Genomic DNA, 20,570 nt, shown 5'->3' with positions numbered 1-20,570 from the left:
GCTCCTCTTCATCAAAAGGCATATCCCTACCCTTCCACCATGGACCCAACATTCCCTTCCCAGATCCTCCGAACTCTGCAGTGGGACTCAATTATCTGTTACTGACTGAGCATGGCTGCCTGTGACCTTGATATAAAAACTTCTTACTGGGGGAAGGAATGGGTACTTGTCTCAGGATTAACTGGACAGTTGAGCCTATTTCTCATACTCTCAAAAACACATCTTGTAACATGCCCTAAAAGCCAAAAACCAACATGGAGAAATTCCTGCTACCTCAGCCCGCGGGCCTCACCTTTACAGCAACATTTCTGTGGCTCCAACTCATATGCCTACCTATGTCAGCTACCTACTTGCACAACCCTTAAAACATAACACCGTAGACTACTGCTAAATGCAAGATACATTACCCTATCTTTAACCTCTTCAACCACAACGTGAATACATTGTTGATCGATCTTGTAGCTATATGGTGTTTCCAATATGTGTCAAAGCTAACTACAAGTGGAGGCAAGCGATTTGGCCGTGCCCAACAAGAACTGCTAGCACTAGGACACCTGCTAATATAATTTTTCTCAGTTTAAATCTCTTCGCCAGACTAGGATGTTGCACTTGCATCCCAACAAGTGCTATGCTGATGTCCTGTACTTATTGTATTAAATACTCTATTCTAGTATATATTCTGTGGAATGCAGACAAGTGTCTCTTACATCTATGTCCCTCAGCTCCAGCTATCCTGGATTATATTTGACTTCATTAGATAATACAAAATAAAAATAAGGATATAAATGATCCTTTGGTCACAACTGTACTATTGGAAGTACAGTATAAACAATCAAATTAAAGTATCTTGAACCTGACACGCTATGTTTCACACTTATAATGTCTCCTGTAATGACATAACAAACAGAAAAATAAGAGAGAGAAAGCTAAATATGTGCTCAATTTAATGACTCATTTTTTATGATTGTGTATAAATGATATATCATTGGATTTACCTGATACATTGTTGTCCTAATATATACTGTGTCATCATGAGTTTTGCGGTAACCCTTAAGTGTGGCGGTAATGCTATTGGTAGCATTTACCCCAGCTTTGAGCTGGGGGGAAATCTGTCAGGAATTTGCCGATTTTCGGTGCTATTACCGTGCAGTAATACCGCTGGCGGTAATAGCGCTGAAAATTCCCCATTGGGTCCAATGGGGAATGGGGAATTCCCGAATGGGCCCAAAGGGGAATGGGAAACTACTGTTCCACCAAACCCGTGATCTGGCACTAATAGCACCGGACCGGTTGGCGGTAGCACTATTAGCACAGGCGGTATCCCGGCGGGAAAACCGCCGGGATACTGCCCAGCTCGTGATGAGGCCCATAGTCTGTGAAAGCTTACTCTTATTGTCTTCTAGTAAAGGTTTTCTTAATTTTACATTTTTTTTAAAAGAATGTCTATTTTGTAGTCACACAAAGTCTGTATTACAAATCCATTTATATATCTGTCAAAAGAGATATTCAGTATTAGGAAGAAATTATGTCTCTATGGCATTTTGTAGACCATTTTGCAAATTTGAAGGAGGTGTTTAACAGTCTGTTGACTGTCTTCGGGTGTTTCTTGTGTTCACTGTTGTAATTTTTTGTTTATTATTTATTAATTTTATTTATTTAACATTTATAGGAACACATAAACCCAAGGGGATGGAGAATGGAAATACAGTATGTGATGGTTGGAGACTAGTTGGGTGCCAAGTTCCTGAGCATGGTTGTAGAGACAGGAAAGCTGGCCCCACCCACTTCGGCTCTTTTTTACATTGGGGTGGAAAGTATTTTGCAGTAGGCAAGCTGTGTTGTTGGAGGGCCTGGATATTCTGAGGGCCCAGCAACTAGGGGCAGTGTCGTTTGGGCAGCAATGTCTAATTGTTAATGTTTATACATTAAATGAATGTTTTTAACATAAAGGAAGGAATTATGTAAAAGCAGCATGACAAATGACAATATCCAATAACGTATTTGTTAAACCACCACAGGGTAACCATGACCAATTCAGAGTAACTACTACTTCACGCAAACCTCTACTAACATTTTGTGGAAGCAGTGGGAATGGCACTGGCCCACTGTGAGGATAAGAAAGTCTACAGAACAGTGCACAAGACCCAGATGTCTTGGGCATCACCACAGACTGGATAACCTTCTCCCATATCTCTCATCAGCAACGCTCAGGACAACAGCTGCCAAATGCCATTTGCCAGCAGTCACTTTTGTATGTGAAAAGATTTGCCATCAGGTCCCACAGGGGATCTTTGTAGCAGCTGACAACAGACATTTAATGTTATAGCAGCCATACGTTATGTTAGGAAAGAAACATGTAGGTGCCCTGATGTACTTCTCTCTTCCATGCGGTGGTCATCTGTTTCGTCAGCCAGAACCTGCTACTAAATGAGATGGTAAGTTTGGCTCAGAAGATTTTCACCTGCTTCACTCTGACAGTGCCCAGAATATGTTGAGAACGCTTCAGCCAGTCCCCCATCTCGTTTGCAACCTACTGAAAACTGCAGTGCCAACTTGGTGTAATTGGAAACTCCATTTGCTGAAGTGGTGAGAACAGCGCAATGCAGTGAACAACTAATACAATAGCTAACTACAAAAACAATACTCTGCCTACTTACATACCAACACAGTGGGACATGTGGGACAATGTATGTTCTTTGCTGCAACCATTTGCCAAAGCCACCCACTGGTTATCCTGGATACAACATTCACTGAAGTGATGATAATGGTGTAACTGATGCAATTAGAAATATCCATATGCATGACCTAGTGATGCAGAATCTGGGATTATGACTCCCAGATGATCCAGGCATTGCTGAGATGAAGGGGAATGAGGAGTTTCACATGGCATTATTTTCTTGACACATAGTGTAAAGTCTATGTGGCAGTCTTTAAACGGAAAGGCACTAGTTCAGGAGGTTCCAACGTGAGATTTCGAGGAGCAGAAACATGTAAGAAACTGTTTGACATACACCTCCATCAGTCTGGTATCCTATGTGCATCAGGGACCGATGAGAATGAGAATTCAGTGGGACTAATTCAGACCAGAAAATAGACACCTATTTTCTCATATCCCATGAAAACTGTGCATCAATGATGATTAACTGCAATCATAACATAGCAAGCAGTTACAGTGACTATCTGTACTTCTTCTATTAACTGTAGAACTCGTAATCTTCATCCCTGTTAGGGAGTAGGGTGGATAGGTTTTTAGCACTTATAGGGCTATTGTCTCAGGCCACGGTAGACTCCTCAATGTTAATGTTAATGTTAAAGGACATTTGTACCGCGCACTATCACCACCAAAGTGGTCCCCTGGCACTCTGGCGGCTCTGGAAAAGGGGAAGAGAGGGGGTGGGTTAGTGGGAATAAGCTGGAAAAGTGCAAGAGAGCAGTGATGTGCTGTTGACAGCCTCAACCCGGTGGGTCCGTTGGCTGAGCTTGGGGTGTTTTGTGGTCCGTAGTCGTTGTGTGCTGTTGTGCAAGTCTATGTGTGGTTTGTTTTGTTGTTGCATTGTTGTGAGGTTTGTGCGGATTGCTGCGTTTTAGGTTTGTGGTTGTGTTTGTATATAGTTTGAGAGGTGTATGCAGAGGGATGGAATTGTTAGTTGGTTGGTTAGTTGGCATTGCTGTCCTTGCAATTGTGGGATTCCATCTAGGTGTGGCACATGTAGACAGTCACATTTCTATCTAGATTTGACGCAAGCTAGGTTCATAATTCTAAGTGTGGCACATGCTAACAGTCACATTTCTATCTAGATGCGACGCAAACTAGGTTCAGAATTCTAAGTGTGGTGCATGCTGAGAATCATATATGCTAACAGTCACATTTCAGAAACTCCATCTAAGTGTGGCATATGCTAACAATCACATTTCTGTCTAGATGCGACACAGGCTAAACTTGAGAAATTCCAATGACCCACATGTGAGAGAGATCAATTTTAGGAAAATTAAAATGCATCTCATCGCAAAAGACTATAGCAGGTGGAACCATCGGGCCATTGCTTTGAAGGCCACACAAAGGATTGCTTGGATTATGATGATTTGTGTACAAGTCACTACTTACATGGAACTATACAGCATGGGGAAAGGGGATAGTGACTTAAACTCTGACAATAGTGGTCGAGTGCATTGCAAAGTAAATCTATATTTTTTTTCTTCAAGTCCACTGTTTTTGCTCTAACAACCAGAGCAGCCCCTGTCCTAATCCTAGTCCCATGCAGACAAACTGGAGATTCTGCCTCAGTTGATTTGGCTCTACCGACAATTGTAGATACACAGAATTGTCTTCGTAGTGTTACATTCTTGAATTTTTCAGTCCGTTTATCACCCATATTGGATTCAATGGTGTTTTTGCTTAATTGATTTGTATCTACAAACAAACAGAGCCACCCACAATCCCCTACACTGTGTAACTGTCTTGACTTATTCTGTCTGATTAAAACCAACATTAAATTGAGTGCTGCTTCTGCCTCATTCATTTGGATAAACCAACTGTTTGAGTCACTCTCTGAGCCCTAGTATGGCACTCACAAACAAGAGATTCTGCCTCACTTCATTTGGATCAACCAACCACTCGAGTCACTAATTACTCTTTTTCGGAATTGGGGAAAAACGCTGCATTTTCCTGTTGCACAGAATCTGTCTACTGTGTTTGCTTGTTTGGAGGAGGAGCCTGCCTCCAAAACCACCTGCAATCTGAGCAGCCTCAGCAGACTTGCAGAATCCCTCCCTCTCTGTCACCTCACGTTCCAATAGGATTCGTTCTGGCCTCGGTTTCAGTGAGGAGCCAAAGAAGCAGGACGCTGAAGACACTGAAGTTAAGCGCACGTCATCCCTCAATATGGAGTTGGAGCATTAGCACGAGAAAGCGAGTAAGCAAAAAACATTATCGTTGCCTCTTTTGAGCACTGCTCATTTCATTAAGCATTCTATTACACAGGAATTGGGAGAACTGCCAAATGCTGGCATAAGAACACTGAAAAAGTGCAAAGTTTGAAGAAATTTCAAATCAGCCTTTGGGGTGGTGACTGCGGTCAGATAAAAGCCTTCTAACCACCCCCTCTTGTGTGCTGTTATAAAACAGGCAATCCCTAAATTGATAACAGCGGGTTGCAGAGGGACTTGGAAGCTGATCCTTTTCACTTCTCTGTTTCAAACACAAAGCAAATGGCGCGCATATATAATTTAAGGAACGTATAGCCCTGGAAGACGAATTATAGGCCCTCGAAATGGATGGTATTAACCTAACAAGTACAACTTTGGTTCAACTGGGAACGATACCAAGGAAAATTGATAAAAAGAATCCCCCGGACCAGCAGCATCTGGAAAATGATGATAGGACTCACTCTGTGGGAGAAATACATGTGCAGTCACGCACACTGCGTACCAACACCGAAATTGAAAATATCTTCAGCAGTAGGGAGGCTCAGATGATGACACTGAACTTTACTCTCACAACAAGCTCAATGAAGTGTACTATAAAAGATCTGCTCCCGAGAAGGAAATACTGCAGCGTGGGCAATGAAGACATTCTCAGTTTGGAGGGTCCAGTGACCTCTCTGAACCTAAGTTACCACTCAGTGGACAGTAATAACGTCCATGAAAATTCCAGAGAATCAATGCCCATTAATTTACCCGTTTCCCAGGGTAGTCCAACAAGGTCATGCCCTAAGCCAGGGACTTGGGCATCTTGATCTACATGAGGCACTACTGGCTCATCATTTTATGGGAACATTAGGACCGGATTTTGGAGACATCTCTATGGGGCGAGCAAAAGAGCTGAGCGATGCAACATTAACAGCTCTGAGTTTCATGCTGAACACTCTAGTAAATGTTTTTGACTTATTATGGACTGATGGCCAAACTAATTCAGGACTCCTTCTTGAGCTGATGAGAGAAGTGAGTGAATGCGAAAGTTCACTAATAGGTCTAAAATCAGCAGTAACTCTATCCCTAGGAGATCCCAAACAAATGATATCAAAATGCAGACATGGGGCCAGTAAAGTAAATGGGTAAAGGCCCAGGAGGCTTCTTATGCCCTAAGTACACAGATCCTTTCCCTCAAGGAAATTTCCCAAATGATGGTATGAAGTGAGGTAATCCTGAGAATGAGATTGTGAGAGCGGGTCAAATGGATTTAAATGATACACCTCTTTCAACCTCTGTGATGGAGGAGTTCATCCGACTGGCACAATCTTGTGAGGACCCCCAGTGAACGAAGAAGGGAGTCTTCATTTTGCAAAGGGGAATCCTAATGTGAATCCAGAGTCAAATGCCAAAGCCCCCAATACTAATGGCAAAACTAAGAAAAAGAAAAAGAGGAGAATGCTGGAGGGAGAACCAAAAGGGGGCCAGCTGACGAAGATCTCCAAACAGAAAACAAAAAATCAGAAGGCCATACTAAGAGGAAGGGTGCAACGGCCCATTTTGTACGAGCAATTAATATTCCCTCAACATTAAGATCGGAAGTCTGGGCCTTGAGTCCCTTGAAAGCATTGAAGAATGATCCACTCCCCGAAATGGACCAGAGAAGATCTCCCAAACAACTCAGCCAGGACACTAAAACAAGGCCAAGCAATTAGGGGCGAGTGACTTGGGTCTCCCACATGGGCATATCAAAATTTTGATAGGAGTGCAATCAATGACACCACAAAAGGAAATAAGGGTGGGTCATAATTTCTTGTGGGGTAAGAAAATAGACACTAACAAATCCCAGCTCAATATATCGTGAACTACTGAGAGAAAGCTGGGACCTTCAACCTCAGGTCTCGATGACACCAGTGGCAGAACAAGACTCAAATTGAAAGGAACACAGATGCTCTACAAAGTCTGGATGACCCAACCCAGGCTAAGGAAGGCCTAAACACGAGAAATTGCTCAGATGATGGTGAAAGTGCAGAGTTGCTCATTCACACGAGGAAGCCTCAATTTATGGACCAAACCTTATAAAAACAGTGGTAAATTCATCTTCAACAAATTCTCTGAAGGAATGGTCAGTAAGGGATGGTGTGCATCTTATCAAATAAATGTTCAAATGACAGTGACCCCGAACTCTGCCCTTTCGCGATATTAAAAGTATGGGCCAAGAGAATAATTGGAATAAGCAAGTTTCATCCCTTGAATAGAACTGGCATCCTTTTAGAATTCCATAAGGTTGACAAGCTCTTCTTCTTTGCATCAGAGGACATTTAATACGTCATATTTCCCAACTATAAAAACATCCACATTATGGAAATATGACTTTAAACAAAGTTGGGAGCAAATGCAATCTTAATCTCGGCCCCTGTTTTGCGATTGCCTGGCATTGAGGTGTCTGGAGAACCACTCTGCGAATCGGAAATACTTGCCACTTCATTGAGAGACCTGAGGGAGCGTTCATCTTACCAGAGGGGTATTTTCGATCCGCAAGGTCCAGCACGTTCAATAAGAGAAAATGAAGAAGCTCTGAAGCCGAATTAACATAAATGTAACCCCCAGAACTTTTGATCCCTGTTCACAGAAATAATCTTGCAGTTCTTCCAGAAGCTGGGTCTAGCTGAGGAGTCCCTCTAGCCCCTAATGGAGTACAACTCTTGGGATGGAACACGAGGGGCTCTAGCTCCTTCAAGATCAAGACAATGAGGGATGGGACAGCCTCATCATTCCCTGCTTTCCACGAACAGTTGGCGGATGTCCTCATGGAGATAAAAAGTACCCATAAGCTGGAAAACATCCTCCTAACTGGAAACCTGAATGCCCAATGCTTCCAAATATCTGACGCAAATGGTTTTACCAAATTTCCTTCAAGGAATTGGAGATTGTGGTGAAAGCTCCTGTCTGACTGGGACTTGATGATGGCCAATGGTAATATCAAGGGCGATGTTCCTCCAGTGTATACGTGGTCCAGGGGTAAGAAAAGGTCCACGATTGACTACCTGTTTTTATCTAGGGGCCTGTTTAATTTCTGTGTGAGGGATGTGGCAAAGGAGACCTAGCTACCTGAGCGCAAGCACACAGGTAGTCATATACCAACGGCTGCAGGTGAGAGTCAGTTGTGGGTATTCTGTCTAATACACCACAGAGAAGGAAATATGTGTCTAGAACAGAACAATCACACTGCACACATGCTAATTAGCATATGTTTTTAAACAAAGGTCATGAATTTATTCAATGGACATCAGCCTATCACGTGTTTCGAACCGTGCTCTTCTTCAGAGGCTTAGATGTGCATCTATATGAATTTCTCTCATTGGCGGTTCACCTTAAATAATTGTGATATGCCAATTCAGGCTTTACCTATGTAATCTTCGCTGTTGGGGCTCAGTAAATTATGGCTGCCTTTCTGCTTGTTTCTGCTTGTTTCAGCACCAAAGAGCCAAAAGTCAGCAAACTGCGAAATCCTGAAACCCAACACCTACTTCTGCCACTGCACCCGTCGTCACTGAAAGGCATCCAAGGTCCAAGGTCCCCAAGGGTTTTATCCTTCAGACAGGCCTTTTTGGAGTCCACAGCCAGCTTCACCTTCAAAGGACATCCATAGTCGGAGTAACGACCCGCCAATGGAGACCAACACTAAAACCAAAACAGTTGCCTTACCGACACTGTCCGGGTTCTTTTAATTTTATTGGACATATGTATGGTGCATATACACACATGCTTCCAGGCACCGCATGACAAGATGGTGGTGGGGGGGGAGGGGGTCAAGGGAATAACAACAAAACAAAACACAGTTATATTGGCCTTGTGACAATCCTACCATGCAACTACTTGAGAAAGTGGTAAGTGCAGGGGGTAAGGGGCTAGACAGAGAGGGGCACCCCCATGGAAGGGGGCAGGGAAGTGCTACGTGGGCTATGAAGGCAAGTGCCAGGGGAAAAAGGGGGAAAGGGAGTTTGAGTGCGGTGGGCAGGGTGGACCAAGTTGGGTTAGTCTGAGAAAGGGAGCCTGTGGGCAAGTGCTGGCAAAGGATGCAGGGGGGATGGGCTGGCCCATGTATGACTCTGAAGGGACCAATCTCCAGTCATAGAGGCAGAGGGAGAGTTAGCGTGGGAGAGGGAGAGGGAAGAAAGATGAGAAAAGGAAAGTCTTCAGAAGTTTCCAGAACTTTAGAAGATCTGGCTCAAGTCAGAGGGGGAAGGAAGGCCATTCCTGAGGGAGGAGCCGGCAGCAGAAAGGGATCTACCTCTCACTCTCTGCTTGGGGAAACGTTTGACCTGCATTCCAGTGACTCCTTCTTGCAAAAGGGGTCCATCCCCAAGGGGTCCCGTCTAGTGAAGCCAAGAAACTCCACCCCTTCACCTGACAAGGCACCAAAGGTATTGTGATGAAGAAGAGCATCTTCCAGCCTCAAGAATCATCCAGGGGTCACAGATTTGTTTTGGATTCTGTTCTCCTGTGGCATCTAAGGTACTTTGGGGAGGTGGAACCTGTAGAACTAAAGCAGAATATTACTGATCATTTTTGGACTGGGCTGTAATAGACAAGATCAGGTACACCCTAACTTTTTCCTTACATGCTGCTCAGGTGGGGTGATCCTCACACAGTATAACTATTTAAGAATAAAGAAAGTATACTGCCTATGTTATGAAACTAACCTGCCTTTCTCCCTTAATCTATGCAGTTACACCTTGCTTAGCAAGGCACAAGCTTTTTAAAGTCTGTCAGCAGTTGGTGCATTTTTTTCTACTAATCTAAGTTTTGTGTGGTACCACATAGAGTATATGGGCCTCATCACGAGTTTGGCGGTAACCCTTAAATCCAGCAGTAGCGCTGTTACCGCTGGATTTAAGGGTCTGCCAAATCAGGGCTTCGGCCGATTTCCCTCCAGCTATTAGCTGGGGGGGAAATCCGCCGAAATTTCGCGCTCATACCGCCGGCAGGAAATCCACCGGTGGTAAAAGCGGGAAATTTCCCCATTGAGCCCAATGGGGAATGGGCATTGCCGAATGGGCTCAATGGGGAATGGGGATTTCCCGTTTCGGCAAACCTGTGATCCGGCGCTAATAGTTTGGCCGTAGGGAAGATAACGGCAGCGCTATTACTGCCGGCGTTACCGCCCAACTCGTGATGAGGCCCATATTGTTGCCAATATTCGAATAGTATTACCAAAGTATAAAGTGTTGTTATTTAAATGTATATATTTTACAGAACCTTATTTTATAAAAAGAAATTGTGTTATCACCTAACATAGTGTGTGGACATTCCTTTGCGGGGGTTGGGGACTCACTAGACCTTCTGAGAGCTACAGCCTTGGTTGCTCGTCCATAGAAAGCATATAGAGAAGCTTGGCTGGGGTGCTCTTCGCCTCTACCCCAACCATATTCAGGGCAGAAGTACAGTTACCCCCCTCCAGTCTTGAAGGAGAAGAACAATGTAATTTGGCCAAGATAGCAAATGTACCTTAAAAGACAGACACACTTACAAAGCACCAGCTGGCAAGATACCTTTGCAGCACATTACACCTCAAATTGCATAATTTGTCGGATTGGCAAGATAATATTCACCTCTTTTTTTTCTTATTTCCATTGATTTTCAAGTGAGAGCATGCTACTCTTCCTTAGCAACTCTCCCTAGACAACCAACTCATCTCCCTGCCAGTCTCTTCTACCTTTGTTTCCGTGTAGTGCACAGAGGTTTCTAACGTTTCTTGAAAGAATAATTGTGTTTAATGCATCTGTGAGAAAACACAACCGGCCAAAGCACAGGATAAAATCGTCGTTCAAATGTATTTTATGTTGCAATCACCCTCATCCTTACCTTGCTCAGGTGAAGATAACATAACCCACATTTGCAGGGCAGAAGATTAAGCAATACAAAGAACAATAGAGAAGCTGAAAGAGTTCAAAAGTGTGTGACTCATTTTATTCGTTCATATCCTTTCCTGTCTCTGTAGATTTACCTAGAAGTGCTAGATGGCAAGCTTTACCAAAGATGCATTGTTGCGGCAGTAGAAACTGGCTGATCGGCCACAGCTTTTGCTATATACTGGCCTTGCCTTGCAATCTGATTGACAATGTAACTGAAATATGGGGAGCTACTGTATCTAGACATATAGCTCTGCAAGGCCAACTGTCTGCAGACGCACATAAAACATATAAGAAGTGCTTTTTGTAGTTTACAAGTGGAAAATTGCTCACCGTTCTATCGTAAATTGTTTTTGATGTCTAAACAACTGATGACGCTGCACCCGGAATTCAAGGTGACTTGGCTCTATAGTTTGAGAGTGGAACTCATTTATTGTCAGTTTCTGGGTAAGTGAAATGCAGGTTTTTTTTTCTTTTTTTATTGCAATTTCCATATAATGTGGCAACGACAGCTTGACCAATCGGGTTTCAGCGGTAATGGCCATTAATGCAAACTACATTCCGACATGTTCTTACATTGTAAAGTCACAAAGGTCCGTGGGGATGGGGAGCTGGAGGAGAAATTGTTTAGTTGGCATATTTGAATGTGTAAAGCTCTGACTGCCCTTCTTGTGATCCTACTTCAAAAACATTCAAAGACCTTGTTAAGTTAAGGATATTCTAATTTCTGCATTTTTATGATAGGATAGGGAAGGTTGACATGGCAATGCGAACGTGTGAATGCACACACCAGCCTGCAAATTCAAGATAATTACGCGAGAAAAGGGCTTTTGTCAGAAATGAGACAACGCGTTTAGTCTTAGCGCAGATAACACAGCTCAGGACATGGTTGTGATTGACCTATGCTCCAAGAAGGTCTATATTTGAATCTGAAAATGTCATTTGACATGGGAATGGGAGCAATGACTTAATGGCTGCTTTAGTTGTAAATCGTGTAATATTCAATATGGAAATCTCCAATGCATTAATTTCACGCTTCCTAAACTACATTCTTTGGCGGTTCTTAACTATTGTTCCCTGTGTGCTCTATCACTCAAATGTATTCTTTTGAATGCTTTAACACAGGGCAGTGTTTATAGAAGAATACACTATGCAACTTTACACATAGGCTTCACGTTTAGTTTAGCTATTGGGTGGTGCTTATGCACTTCGTATGGGCTAAAACTATTGCCTTGGTGTACAACTAGCAAGGCGATGACTTGTGGGGATGGACACACAGCTTGTGAGATGTTCCTTTATTCTTTATACACCCATTGATTGCAAAGGGCCATGCTAATATGTATTTATTTATTTATTTATTTGCAATTTATAAAGCGCACAACTGCCCTCGGGCATCGTGGCACTGTTAAGAAGGTTTACTTAATTACATAAGTGCTAGCGGAGGCATACATATATGAATGTTGCTACATACAGTTAACATTAGTGTTTTACAAAGTATACATAGATTGGTGGGCTAATATATGGTGCCAGCCACATCTTACACGACGGCAGCTACATACAGTTGCAAGGTCAGTATCGGTAGGCAAAAAGCATGATACCAGCCACATGTTGCATGGCGGCAGCTACAAACACCTGCCAGCGTCAGGATTGGCCCATAAGAGTTAGACAGGGACCAATCACGCTACAGCAGGAGCGGAGGCAGGTAGGGACAAAGGGAATTAAGAGTCCTGCCAGCATTTTGGAAGGTGGTAGCTAGCACGAGGCCCAGGTATGTCCGTGCACAGCAGACAATCAGAGACACGTAGAATCATGTTGTGCACTCACCAGGAAGGGCATTATGAGCCGATATTCTCTCGGAGTGCGCCAATGGTAAAAAGACGAACTTCAAATGGCGTATGTGCAGCAGCCACTGAATTAGGCAGCAGTCCCATGTCAGGCACAGCTCGTAGAAGACCCACCGGCCCCCACCACCCAGGTAGTGCTATTCCAATTGTAACAGCTACTGGCTGACACACACACAAGGACAGGAGGGAAATAGAAGCCACTACACATCTCCCTTTCTACCAAAATATTCACAACTCAAACGCACACAACGAGAAGTGGCAGGAAACCACACACCTCCCTTTCTAGCAAACACATTTGTCTCAAAAGGAGGGGTGGTATTTACCAAAGTCGGAGAGAGGGGTGAAGAACAAAAGCACAGTAGACATACTGCCACCTTGAGGGACACATAGGCCCTCATTACGACCCTGGCGGAAATCGTGGCGCAATATGCACCATGGAGCACGGCGGAAAGCTGCCGATAGCGCCATGGGGGTTGGCGGATTTACCGCCCCATTCCGACCTTGGCGGGGCGGTAAATCCCCATTCCCCATTTTACCCTTCCCCATTCCCATTTTTGCCCCATAGGGTATAATGGGAGTGGGGAAGGCGTTAATTGCGCCACCGTAAAATACGGTGGCGTAATTAACAACAAGGTCCCGTAGCGCCATGGATTTCTCCGCCCGGAAAAACCAGGCGGAAAACGCTCCATGGCGCTACGGGAACTCGTAGTAGGGCGGACGGGTCCGCCGCGAATAACGCTGGCGTAAACCCACTCCGCCAGGGTCGTAATGAGGCCCATAGAACTGAAAAGACAGATACAGAAAATGGGTACCACATAGACATCTGACCCACACAGACTCCAGGATATGGCATTCCCACCAACCACATGCCCCTCCTCACTGAAAACACCACCCCCTGAGGTCTCTTTTAGCTATCTCTTTGAAGAAGTAGCTCCACACTTTGGTTGGCCAGTCAAAATTGTAAGCAGTTGCTGAGGCATAATGGCTGACTTGCAGATGTGGTTCTCCTACTCATGCAAATAAATGCCTTAATCAAGTGTGATGCTTGATTTATATCTGTTTGTTGAACTGAAGTCCTTTCAAAACAAACATTGAAAAAGCCAACAGTGTAGATGTACTGTACTAATAATAGTCTGTGGCTCAAGTAGGTACAAGTAGGTTCCTTCATTTAGGTCTCAGTTTCATACATTACAGTTAAAGGGGAAAAAGAAGACCCACCGGTCCCCACCACCCAGGTAGCGCTATTCCAACTGTAACAGCTACTGGCTGACACACACACAAGAAAAGGAAGGAAATAGAAAGCACTACACACCTCCCTTTCTACCAAAATGTTCATAACTCAAACTCACACAACGAGAAGTGGCAGGATACCACACACCTCCCTTTCTACTAAACACATTTGTCTCACAAAGAGGGGTGGTATTTACCAAAGTCGGAGAGAGGGTAGAGAACAAAAGCACAGTAGACATACTGCCTCCTTATAAGAGGTGAGGGACAAATAGAACTGGAAAGACAGATGCAGAAAACAGGTACCACATAGACATTTGACCTACACATACTCCTGGACTAGGTGAGGCAACATCCACCATCAGGACCACCTCTCTCTCAGGCTGGAGGAATGGACTACACAAAACACTACTCTCTCAGCATACACATAACCTGACTAGCCATGAACAATGGAACTCAATTGAGGCTGATAACAACATTTCAGTGGCATGACACCATATTTTATGCGTGAATGCACGGTATTATGTCATTTTAAAACATATTTTACTATAATCATTAAGTTTCAATCCCTTGAAGTACCGGGATCCAACATAGTACCAACCAACAATGCTCACCCCTCTTCCTTTTTGATATCCCTTTGAGAAACAGAGCAGCATTTACCTTCATCAGGCAGTGCTTAATAATACAACCTTTTGGAGATCCCTAGAGCAACCAGGGTACCACCCCACCATGAACAATACCTAAACACATGGAATACCCCCTGGAATACCGGGGTTCCGCTCAATTCCTGTCAACACAGTGCTATCTTGCATACCCAGTATACCTGCCGTGTTTTTCATATATGCGTTTGACCATCAGTTCATCAAAACATGCAACGTGTTGCATTCATGATTTTTCCAATCAGCGTGGCTTGAGTCATATTAATGATATTGCAACCTTTGTCACATTGACTCATTTGTAACCTTTGTTGCTGTGAATGATTCCAAAGCAACTGTTTGCAACCTATTTCTTTTTTCAATGTATACACGGAAAACGTGCACCCTTGCCACATGAATGATTTTCTAACCATAGTTTTGTAAAATCTGCTCCAAAACATTGTTATGACCTTTTGCACTTAATGATTAGCTAATCACATTTTGTTAATTTTGAATTTAATTAAAAGTGACCTTTGTCACAATAATGATCTTAAACACATATTGCACAGCGAGTGTAAATAGGCAGACAATAAGGTACGTTTCAAATATGTTCAAATGTTGAGAAATCACATCCAGTGTTGGAAATCCTTTCCCTAACCTGATCTTCCACCATATCTAATTTCTCAAATGACTAGAACAATTAAATTTCTTGCCAGAGGATGGAGCAGTTTGGATTCCTACCTGACATTACTAAAGAGTTGGTAAAGCTATTGGTTATGGCTTTTGTTGAGGCATGAAATATTTCCTAGGCACTGCCATCATGGTTCTATCAGGCCATAAAATGGAAACAGATGGAAAATGGTGGGGTTAACTGGGCATATGATAGCAGCACATGGCAAATGCCCATCACATTCCTATATCTACATGTAGTATCTTGCATTTCCCTCCTTACATTGTGTGAGTGTCAGCCAGTAGCTGTGATGTTAGAGTGAGTGATAGAATGTATGCATATTATGGAATCTTCTTTCCAAGCGGTTCCAGGGTTATAGTTGGAATAGCTACATTGGTGGTGGTTAACAGTGCGTCTTATTCTTCCCCCTTACTTCTAAAGTATGCAACTGAGACCTAAAGAAAGGAACATACTGTTGAGACAAACTCCCATGTATGCCAGTGGGCCACTAGGAGTTTGTGGACTCTCGGTTTGCCCACAGGATAAAAGGAGCACTCAATGGAAAGTTCAAACTGTGGTTTATTACAGACAAAACCAACAGGGATCAGCACAGGAACAAGGAAAATCCATGCACCGTTCAACTTTTCCTGGCTCGCAGGCCAGTTTTGATTGAAAACTACATCACTGCTTCGTCATTACTTGGGCCTTTCTCCAAAAACCTATCAGCCCTCCTAATTGGATACTGAGCCTCATACCACCTATAGTGGACACTATACATGTTATTCTACTGGCCCTCGCATGTCCGGTGGCTGGCCTGGTCCATCCCCAAGTCACTATCTATAACAATGTTTCAGTGTGATGGGCTTACCATTGGTTCTGACCCGTTGCTACCCACCCCTAGGATACTGAACTGTGGTTGGCTAGAGCTGACGTATCCAGGTCTGGGATCTGCAAAGGTTCTCAGCACTCTGTGTACCTTTTCAAGGTAATAAGAATGACTATGTGTCTGCATTGTAACTTGTGTGTACCACCTTAGTCTATGAGAGTGCTCTTTTGATCAGTGCAACACTTGCCTCACATTGTAGCATATTTGTTTCAGTACTCTGACAGGTAGCCTGAGATCGGCTCCCTTTCCCAGTGTTGGTCCCTGTCCATTGTCTGCGTTGGCCGGGTCACATGTTCAGAGACCATGATTTTGAGCTGTGCAGCTCTGAATTATGAGGAATTATTCGTATTTACTGCAGCTGGTGCCTTTGTCATCTAGAGAATGGAATGTCATCCGTATCTTGCGGCCTTGGCAATGGCTCTTGTCTCACACGTTTTGCTCTTTGTCCAGCCTGAATTCAGCTTAGCTTGGCTCTTGCCGAGAGGACTGTGGCCTGCTGTAATTTTCCTAAACCATTATAATGTGGTTTCTACAATTTTCGTGATATACTACATTCACCATAGGTGAGTGACAGTTGGTTCGGTCAGGTCCCATATGTGCTCCTGCAGTTCCATAGGGTTATTCACATGTAAGCATCTGCAAGCTTTGCTCAGGATCTCTTGCTTCGTGCAGTTTCTGCCTTGCTGCATTTAGCTACTGACAAAATATAATGCAATGACAATATGTATATGTATCGGTCCTCTAACTATAGAACTGTACGCTCGTGTTCTTCATGTTTTCGAGTGTGGGTTTATGTCTCGGAGTGCGGATGGCATGTGTGCTTCATGTCTAAAGCTGCTTTGTTGTGGTGTTTCTAATGACTTCAGCAATCATGGCTTCTTGGCATTTTAATCGAGACGGTCAATTGAGGTGTATTAGGTTAATTTGTACAAAGTAGAATGGGTGATTGCTGTGTTTCCTGCCCTTCTTTCGTGTCATGAATGTCCTAGGAGGGGGAGGAGGGAGTATGCTTCCCCATCCCTTTTCACTACTATTACTTATTTAAGCCATGGACTTGATTGCTACACTGGTGACAAGTGGTCCTTGAGCGGCCTGGATACATAACTACATTGCAGATAAGGAACTGTGGAAGGGGCCAGCCAGACGTTCAGACCAAGCACCCCTAAAAGCCAAAATGGTAGACCCCCCCCCCAGGGATAACATCAAAAGAAAGAAAAAGCACCTTAAGCAGAGCAAAGTGCTATTATTATATCTGATCGACTCAAACAATTGGGAAACACATAAGGCAATTAACATAAGTACACCAAGCAAACGGCTAGAAATGGAATGAAGCGCCAAGAAAGGGATAAAGGAATGCATAATGACAGCGTGGTGCTAACAAGAATAAGAGCGGCTTTCGATTGCCATGTTGATTGCAGATGAGTGCGCAGAATCGTCTTTAAAAGAGCTAGTCATGATAAATGGCAGTGAGCACAGTAACAGTAGAGCACTTTTACTACTGGTAAATTAGAGCGCCAAGTGCAAGATACAGCAAGAAGACTCAAGTGAAGATTACTGAGTGAGGTGTTTAGTATAAAGAATAACCAAGTGCCAAGATTCAGGATTGCAGATGAGGTTGTATTAAGGTAGCACGTAGATCAGACGGCTGGCATCGCATATTAAAATGAAGCGATGGACGGCATGAAGGATGAGGCGTTATTCCTTTAAGAAGTGTTGTCCTGCAGAGAGCATAGCATTCATTTAACATATTTCAAGAAATAAGTGGCTGCGGCACTTGCTGTGTCTTTCCTTGAGGATTTGAGATCCGTCCTCCGTGGGAGCTCAATATACAATGACGACGTTAATAAACAATGCGGATGTTGCTCTTCAAACCCGTTGGATAACAAGTTTGCAATCAAAGAAAAGGGAAGTTCGGAAAAAAGAACCTTTGGACGTCGGCACGGCTTGACAGGCTCCGACTGAGATTTGTAAGCAAACAAATAAATAAATAAATGCATCGGACCTGGGATCTTTGTTGTCAGCACAAAGATCAGAGTACGGAAGGGTGATGAAGAAAGGAGGGATGGATGTCTGTACCAGTAGGGGTACATTTAGGAATTGTGAGCGATGAAAATAAGGTAGTGACATGTTTTCATTATTTTGTTGACTTACAGTGATACCATCTTAACAGACATCTTCATGGCCCAGGGCGAAGGAACAAACTTTCCTGAGCGAACGGAGCTGTCAGAGTGTTATTATTTATTGACGCCTGACTAGATATGAGGATTTAATTAATACAGTTGACGGTCTCCATCAAAGAAAATGGTTATGCATATGAGAGTAACACTATCTTGGTACTGATGTTTGGCAAACGACATAGGTTGAGAAATATGTGTTTAAAATCATTATTGTGACAAAGGTCGCTTTTATTTGAATTCAAATTTAGCAAAATGTTGATTAGCTAATCATTAACTGTCAAAGGTCATAACTATGTTTTGGAGCAATTTTACAAAACTATGGTTCGAAAATCATTCATGTAGCTGATTCTTTTATGATTCCATTTCTAGACTTCCCAGGAGATATCCTGGGAAGTCTAGAAATGGAATCATATCACTTACAAAAGAATCCGCGACAGAATTCTGAGAATGATGGATTCTGCCATCACGGTTTAGCAAATACGGTCAGTATTAATATAGTGCAGTTTTTCATGAATTACATTTCACATATGCAAAATAATTATGCTCTTTATAATACTGACAAGTAAAACCTGTGCACAGTCTACAATTGTAGCTAAAATAAATACAACATTTGCCCCAGTGTTAGGCAGAATTATATGCAGTACCCTTTGGGAACACCACACACAATTAAGACTACAAGTGACAGTACAAATGCACCTTTGGTACAAGCCTGTACTACACAGTAAAGTGGTAGCGATGGCTGAGCAGCCAGACCTATCTCAAGAGCAAGTGAGCAGTATCAATAGTTACACAAAGGACAACAATTACTATGATTCAAACAAACACTGACTCAAGGTTTCTGAGTAAAAGAATATACATTTATTTACACATCAGTTGTAAAACGTTTCACTAAAGTAAAGCAGTTGAAAAATCATGTTACTAATACACCACACTACTCTCAATATATTCTGGACAAGTTAAACTCAAAATGACAAATGAGAAAAATGGCACTCCAGTAATTTATAAAGGGAGGGAAAAACAAAGGCTAAAATTGAGCAGCACCAACAGGTAAGTAAGCAGGGCAATCTAGAAAGAGGAACTACAGTGATGGAATCAAATCAAAAAAGCTTAGGGCCAAAGTCAATAGGACAAAAGATCACACAGTTCAGGGCAGTTTGCGGTTAAGTCTTTGCCAAGAATTCCGGAGGAATTTGGTCGGTAGAAAAGTGAAAAGTTAGTTTAAAGAGAAGAGAAGGACAAGCCCTCAGATTGGCGAAAGGTTTCACACACCATCACCGTGGCTGAACAAAACAAACAACTGGATTTGCACAGTACCTTTAAATGGAGAAGAAGCTGTAGCTGAGGCGGACGTTCCTGGCAGTTCCTGCAGGCTCACGGTTCCTGAAGCGACTGTTGGACTGACATGAAGTAGGAGGACTGGAAGTTCCTGCACTGCCCACAGAAGAAACTAGCAGCAGAGCAAAGCAACGAATAAAAGGTGTGCTCCTTAAAACCCAAGCAGGGTACGACCTTCCTGGCTATCCGGTTCACTTTAACTCTGTACAGCAAATTTGATCAGAGGAGGGAGTCCTGGCTTGCAGTTTAGGTGAACTGGTTGGTCCCACCAGCTCAGGGGAAGAAGATTCTTGGAGGATCCTCTCTGTTGTTGGAGTCTGAAGATTCGGACCTGCAGCAGGGCTTCACCGGGTGTTTCAGTCACAGTAGGGGTCCTCTTCTGTCAACTCTTCATCGGTTCTTTCGTTCCAGTGGCTGTTAGGCCTTGAAGACCCTCGCATATGGAAACTAAGGCACAATCACCATATACTAGTGATACGACAGACACAAGGTTCGATTTTTCAAGTGCTAGGGTTTATTTGCAAAAATATGCTCAGTCGGCCGACTGGGGTCTAACGTCTCACAACATGTGTCACCCAGACCTCGTGAGACGCAAGAGAGCGATGATCATAAAGCAGTTACATATATACAAAATAACAGCCTTCAGGGTACATCAGAACCGCCCATAATGTATCTTCTTGAGCTAGGGTTCGGTGATTGGCAATTATGACAATTATTACACATTTCTTATAGTTAGCAACAGTTGCAGACATAGTTCTTTGCTGTTAAGAACACAACGCGCTAGTTCATCAAGGATATCATGTTCGCGAGAGAGACACAATCCAAAGTACGTTATCTACCAGTTTCTATTTGTGCACTAGGGGTCAGCCTGTTCTAAGGAAGATCCGTGAAGGAGGACCGCTAGGAAAGTATAACTCATGCCTTTAACTGGCTATTGCTGCAGCTGTAGTGAGACAGGCTGGCACCTGGTCTG

The sequence above is a fragment of the Ambystoma mexicanum genome, chromosome 3q (assembly GCF_040938575.1).
Source record: "Ambystoma mexicanum isolate Mex_15411 chromosome 3q, UKY_AmexF1_1, whole genome shotgun sequence".
NCBI classification, from domain to species: Eukaryota; Metazoa; Chordata; class Amphibia; order Caudata; family Ambystomatidae; genus Ambystoma; species Ambystoma mexicanum.
The sequence above is the reverse complement of the archived record's forward strand: the minus strand, read 5'-3'. Positions refer to the sequence as shown.